The sequence below is a fragment of the Acinonyx jubatus genome, chromosome E1 (genome assembly GCF_027475565.1).
Source record: "Acinonyx jubatus isolate Ajub_Pintada_27869175 chromosome E1, VMU_Ajub_asm_v1.0, whole genome shotgun sequence".
Classification (NCBI taxonomy): domain Eukaryota; kingdom Metazoa; phylum Chordata; class Mammalia; order Carnivora; family Felidae; genus Acinonyx; species Acinonyx jubatus.
The window spans coordinates 7,003,857-7,010,253 of record NC_069397.1 but is presented as its reverse complement, the minus strand read 5'-3'; the positions used below and the strand labels follow the sequence as shown (position 1 = coordinate 7,010,253).

Genomic DNA, 6,397 nt, shown 5'->3' with positions numbered 1-6,397 from the left:
GTTGGGGAATCATTTGGGGGGAGAAAATGAGGTTTATGATTTTCCTATAGTCGAAGAAAGGAATATTGGCCACGCCAGTTTCTTCAGGAAAGCAAAAATTTTTTTAACCTTTATTTAAGGCATAAGTGGTTTAAAACCATTGCTTTGGGTTGGAATTTAAACAAAATATGGCTCATGTCGTGGGGTGTAATAGATATTCACTCCCCGTATTTTTGGTACAGAACTCCAGGTACTGAAGGGTTAACCATATCCCCAGTTTCCAAGGGGACATGTGACCTACACCTGACCAATCAGGCATCATATTACCATAGACATAAAGATTGACTGAGACCAAATTAGACCAAATTATCAGTTAAATGAAGCCACTAAGACCCAATTCTGTGGCTTCTGTGTGAAGACACATTTCTTTCTAGTGCAGTCAACACAGAGACAAAAGTCAACACAGAGACAAAAAGACAGGGAGAGATACTGTATCCTTATACCTGGATTGCTTATGTACCTGAATTAAGCCTTGCCTGAAGCTTACGTGCAGATGTTTCGCTCGTGAAGGTTAGCTTTCTCGTTGTTTGTTTTAAGCTAGTTTTAACTGGGTTTCCTGCCACTTATAATCAAGTAAGTCCAAAAGGAAACCCAGAAAATGTTTTCAGGAAAAAAAAACAACTCAAACAATATAATGCATAAATGATCTTGCTAAGGAAACAAATGAGCTAATGTTTACCGATTGCTTAACAGGCTTTATTGGATCTAGCAACCATGTGCATTATTTTGCTCCTGTGTGGTTAGCTACATCTTAAGCATAAAGCCTGATATCCGTGACCATTCCTTTGAAAGCAAGAATGAAAAAAAATCGCGCTCTTGGGGAGGAAAAATTTTTCCTCTATCCTCTTATGTCTGTGCTCAGAGTCCTGCAAATTAAATGAGCAAAAGACAGGTTGGCAAAAGAATGCATTTTTATTCACCTACTCTGTATGCAGGAGTACACAGAAAAATGACTTGGGGTTTGGGGGCAGGTATTTAGAATTTGGGACTTAAACACCAAATTTAACAGGTGAGAAAAGGGCACTTATAAGAAGACAAAGGACTTCTTTGGAAAGATAAATGCGCTCTTAGGAGAATGGGTGGGACGCAGGACAGTTTTTGGACAAAGTCTGTCTGGGTGTGATACTGACCGCTTTTCTCAGAGAAAGAGAAAATTAGAGTTGCTCCCAAGAAGGGGATTTAGAACAATTGAGTTCTTTTGAGGGGGTCTCTGCATTTAGGCAGATAAAGGATATCAGGGACACAAATGCCTTCAGCTCAAGATAATTTTTATGTCACAGTGGCTTATTCTGGATCCCTTCAGTGCAAATTATTTGACATTCGCGTAGCTAGTTACGAAGCAAAACAAAGAACTAAAATAAAACCCGTGTTGTCCGGCTCCAGTTGTGAACTGCAGAGTCTCCTTGATAAGCTAAAATTATCATCTTTTCTTATTCTTAAAGCCGTTCAACAATTCCCCCCAAAGACATTCAGATCTTGGTTTTGCTCTGTAAGGAAAAAGAAATTGTCGCACAAAACGTGAATGCCACAGCTCCTTGGGTCTTTAAGTGGTTCCTGAATGTCAAATATTTCGCTCTGTAAAGTGCCAGGCATTTATCTTATTATGGTCATCTTTTGCTTTCTGCTTTTTTTTTCCTTTGGAAAAATATTTGCAGAAGAAAAAAAGGGGGGCGGAAATATGTACCTTTGCAGCCACAACAGACTAACCGTATGTGCCTGTCGTCAGCCCTTGCTGTCGGATTGACAGTCCCAGCTGTTGATAGGCTGTGGCAAGACAAGGGAGAGAAAATGCAATTCGTCAGGACGCTGGGCAAATGAGCATGTCTTAATGTTACCATTTTCCTTATGGTCATAATAACCCCCTGCATAGCACACCTGGAATAATTTAACTGAGTTTGACCGATCAGTTGAGAAATTATTTGGAAAGTACGCGGTCTCTCGTTTTCTGCCAGGGGCTGGTGGATTCGACAGCGAGCAAGCCAGAGTGTGCTCTCCAAGGCCGGTGATGTGCTGATGTGCCACTGACGGGGGTTCACGATCATCCAAAGGAAGCCCTTTCCTGTCCCTGACCGCGTTAGCCCAGCTCCTGACTCCGCGTGCAACAGACATGATGATCACACATCGGCTGCAAAGAGGTCTGTGTTACTGTTTTTGTTTTTTGTGGAATTGACTGCCATCACATAAAATTCAGGAGGTCACATTAAAAAGCTCCCATTCTTGGGGCACCTGGGGGGGTCAGTCGGTTGAGCGTCTGACTTCGGCTCAGGTCATGATCTCACGGTTCATGAGTTCGAGCCCCGCGTCAGGCTCTGTGCCGACAGCTCAGAACCTGGAGCCTGCTTCGGATTCTGTGTCTCCCTCTCTCTCTGCCCCTCCCTCACTAGTCCTCTCTCTCTCTCTCTCTCTCAAAAATAAATAAAAACATTTAAAAAAAAAAAAAAGAGCTTCCATTCTGGCTTCTCTTGAAGTATCAGAACGTTTGGCCCAACTGGGCTTCCATTTTCACACTAGAGTTGGCTGGTGCCTCACATCTAGACAGGAGCCATGCGTTCCAGGGAACTGTGGTCACCACTGCCATCTGACATCTGTGTCTTCTATTTATGCTGTCTGCCTGGGCCCTGAAAGGAGCTGAGTGTGCTGTCCTTAAGGCAGAAAGTAAAAAAAGGACTACTGGGGAAATTTCCCTTCGCCCTAAGAGCATTGGTCCAATTTCTCTTGGACCTGACCAGGTCCACACTGTGACCAATCACTGCCTTTGATAGGGTTAGAACGCCTAGCTGTTCATCCAGATGGGATTGTGGAGTTGATTCTGATTTCTCTCTCTATTCTCTCTGTCAAGAGGTAGGTAGGTAGGTAGATGATAGACAGATGATAGGTAGATAGATAGATAATACATAGATAGATGATACACAGATAGATAATATATATAATAGATGATAGATAATACATACAGATAGATATACATAGATAGAGGAAGAAATGCGTGCACACACACACACACACACACACACACACACATATTTTCACTTCTTTCCTTCTGTCTCGGTGAGAAACACCCTACTTCTAGCTTAGCAAGCCCACATCTGAAAAGGATGTTTGAAGTAATAATCAGTCATAAACTGATTCTTTATCACTGTCTCACAAATGGAGAATGTTTCTTGCTATCTCCAGCCATGTGTTAATGGTTTCTCTGAGGTCACCTGTACAGATAGATCTTTTGAATTTCACTTGGAACACATGTGGTTTTAAGCTAGATGTTAATTGGAAACATTTATAGTGTCAAACATTTGATTAATGCTCTGGGTTTTAATTGAAAGGAATACGCATTTCTTAAATCAGCTCTTCACAGTAATATAGCTTAAAAAAAAAAAAGGTTCCTAGAATAGGTTAAACATTTATTTGAAAACCAAGTAATATTAAAAAAAAAATCTTCATCATGTATACTGATTTGCTATCATCTCCTTTAAACAAATATTTTGGGGACAATTATTAGTCAATTGACCATTAGAAAAAAATAATCAGATGCCAATAAACACAATCCTGCTTCTGGCTGATGGCCAGTCAAAATTCAGAAACATACTGACGGTGATTTCACTCTAATGTTGCGTTTTGGGTGTAACACAGAACATTCTACATGTTTCGCACTTTGGAGAACAAGGTCTAAGAAAGGGAAACCCTATTGCCTCCACGCGAGAGTTGCTGTTGTGTGCCTGGGACCCTCTAACCTGAAACAATTAAGATGTGGTTTGGGGACTGAGCACAGGGTAATATTCTCCAGGTGCGAGAAGTCCAAAGCGGGACCCAGTTGCGTTCAGAAGAAGGTATATTTTGACTTTAATTTTCGTTCGTAAAGAACCCAAATTGGGTCTCCAGATGGTGCCCTGTAGACATAATTAAGCATTGCAATAAATCACATGCCAGTGACATGGCAATTATTCCTGGGTTCTCAACCCTCCCCTGTCAGGTGCTCAGAGAGGCACACCCAGGCATTCTTTTAGGTGTTCCGGAACAACGATATGCCATCTATTAGGGGCCTAAAGGGGGGATGCTGTCACTTGCTTCTTACTGTCGGCCAGGACAGATAATAGGTGCAAGATGTAGTCTGGTGTGGAGATAGGAGTCCTCACGGCTGCCCTGCTTTTAGTACAGGAGAGAATCCAAATAAGGGGGGAAAAGTGTCACAAGGCCATTCCTACCTAATTGCCCTGCCTGAAATGGCAAAAATGAAGTATGCCCATCAGGCCTTTGAGTTTTCACACCAGCAAACAACTTGCTTTAGGTGTTTTTCCCCACTGAATGCACTTCCTGAGAGATTGTTTGGGACCCGTGTATTCCTTATCCCTTTGTTCATTCAACAAGGATGTGTTCCAGTGCCCCTCAAACTCAAGTAATGTGTAAACCTCTTTACTACTCCCAAGAATCTGTCCGCGGACATGCCTAGGACATCTGCCTGAGCAACACGGACTTGGTTAAGAACTTAAAAGCTTACCCGATGAAAATATCTTACAAGGCAGAAGAGTCAACGCGAAATAGAAATAAATGTCATTTTTCAGGGCACCAGTTGGTTAAGTGTCCAACTCTCGACTTCAGCTCAGGCCACGATCTCATGGTTCATGGGTTCGAGCCTCACATCAGGCTCTACGCTGACCATGTGGAGCCTGCTTGGGATTCTCTCCCTGCGCCCCTCCCCTGCCCGTGTGCTCTGTCCCTCTCTCTCAAAATAAACAAATAAATTAAAGAAAAAAACAAAAACAAAAAACGAAGAAATCTCAGGGGCACCTGGATGGCTCAGTCAGTTGAGCGTCCGACTTTGGCTCAGGTCCTGATCTCACGCCTCATGGGTTGGAGCCCCGCGTAGGGCTCCGTGCTGACAGCTTGGAGCCTGGAGCCTGCTTTAGATTCTGTGTCTCCCTCTCTCTCTGCACCTCCCCACTCACACTCTGTCTCTCTCTCCTTCAAAAATAAATACACATTAAAAACTTTTTTTTAAAGAAATCTCATTTTTAAGTTGGGTAAAAATACTTTCTAACATTTTTATGGCATTAAAAACACAAGATTTCCCTAAAATTCTCTTTAGTCTGGGAAACTACCGTTCTATGAAACACTTAAAGTGTATCATATCAGACACCCTAACACCCCCTGGGCCTACAAAGCTCATTAAGGATTGCCCTGGTCTTCAAAAAGACAGAAAGAGGCCTCCAAAGAGGCCTCCAGCAGATCACCCGTGTTTGTTTGTTTGTTTTAATGTTTATTTTTGAGAGAGAGAGAGAGAGCACAGTAGAAGAGGGGAAGAGAGGGAGACACAGAATCCGAACAAGGCTCCAGGCTCTGAGCTGTCAGCACAGAGCCCAACGTGGGGCTCAAACTCACGAACCGCGAGATCATGACCTGAGCCGAAGTCAGGCTATTTACTGACTGAGCCACCCAAGCGCCCCCAAATCATCTGAGGGCTCTGAGTGTTGGGGTCACCTGAGTGGGACTGCATGCTTCCTTGCTGTGCCGTAAGCTACTGAAACAGAACTAAAAGTCTCAAATCACTGGGAAGGAAACGTCGTAGTTAGAGGGTCTTTCTCCCTCCAGTGTTAGTGGGATATCTCAACACAATGTTATTCTTTTACAGTTTTGGAGGTCAGAAGACTGCAATCAATGTCACCGGGATGAAGTCAGATGTCAACAGGGCCCGGTCTTTCTGGAGGCTCCAAGGGAGAAAGAACATGGTCCTCACTGTTTTCAGCTTCTGGAGGCTGCCCACACGCGTCCTCTTCCGACCCTTTCTTCACGTCACTCGACCTCTTGCTCCCATCATTTTCTCTCTCACATCCCTCTGATTTCCTTCCCTCCTCTCACGAGGAACCCTATGATCGGTGCCTTCGAGGATTGCGGGGGTGAGGATGTAAATATCTTGGGGGCCGTTATTCAGCCTAGTGCAATCCCTTAGGACCCAAGCCTTTCTCCAGCCCTGATCCCTCACTTCAGGGTTCGTGTCATCAGCCTTACCTCTTGACTTGGCTGTGACATCACTTTGTACGAACAAATCTCAGAGAAGCTCCTTTTCACTCACCTAAAATCTGCTCCACAACCGCACCTCCCTTCTCTTGGAACAGCCGTTCCACCTTTTTCGTGGCTTTGCAATCCCGGTGTTATTCCAAGAATCAGCATACTTTCTTTATCCCACCCTCGATGCCCTCTGCCTCCTAAGAGCCAACACTCAGCCTTTGAAATGCCTCCCCATGTCTCCCTTTGCTAATCTCAGTTGCTACCTCTCCCTCCAGAACAGTCAAGTGTCCTGATAAGGACTGCATCACGTTGAGTGAGATCTTCAGGCCTTTGGACCAGCGTGCTTTGTATCTAAATTGGT

At 43.9% G+C, this 6,397-nt stretch overlaps 1 long non-coding RNA gene across 1 annotated transcript; it reads left to right on the top strand.

Annotated features, from left to right (window-relative positions):
- The first annotated feature begins 1,980 nt into the window (after positions 1-1,980).
- LOC128313435 (uncharacterized) lies at positions 1,981-5,924 on the top strand. The gene is made up of 2 exons (XR_008294157.1): positions 1,981-2,174; positions 5,660-5,924. It is a non-coding gene; the product is annotated as an uncharacterized LOC128313435 (long non-coding RNA).
- Positions 5,925-6,397: the final 473 nt, after the last annotated feature.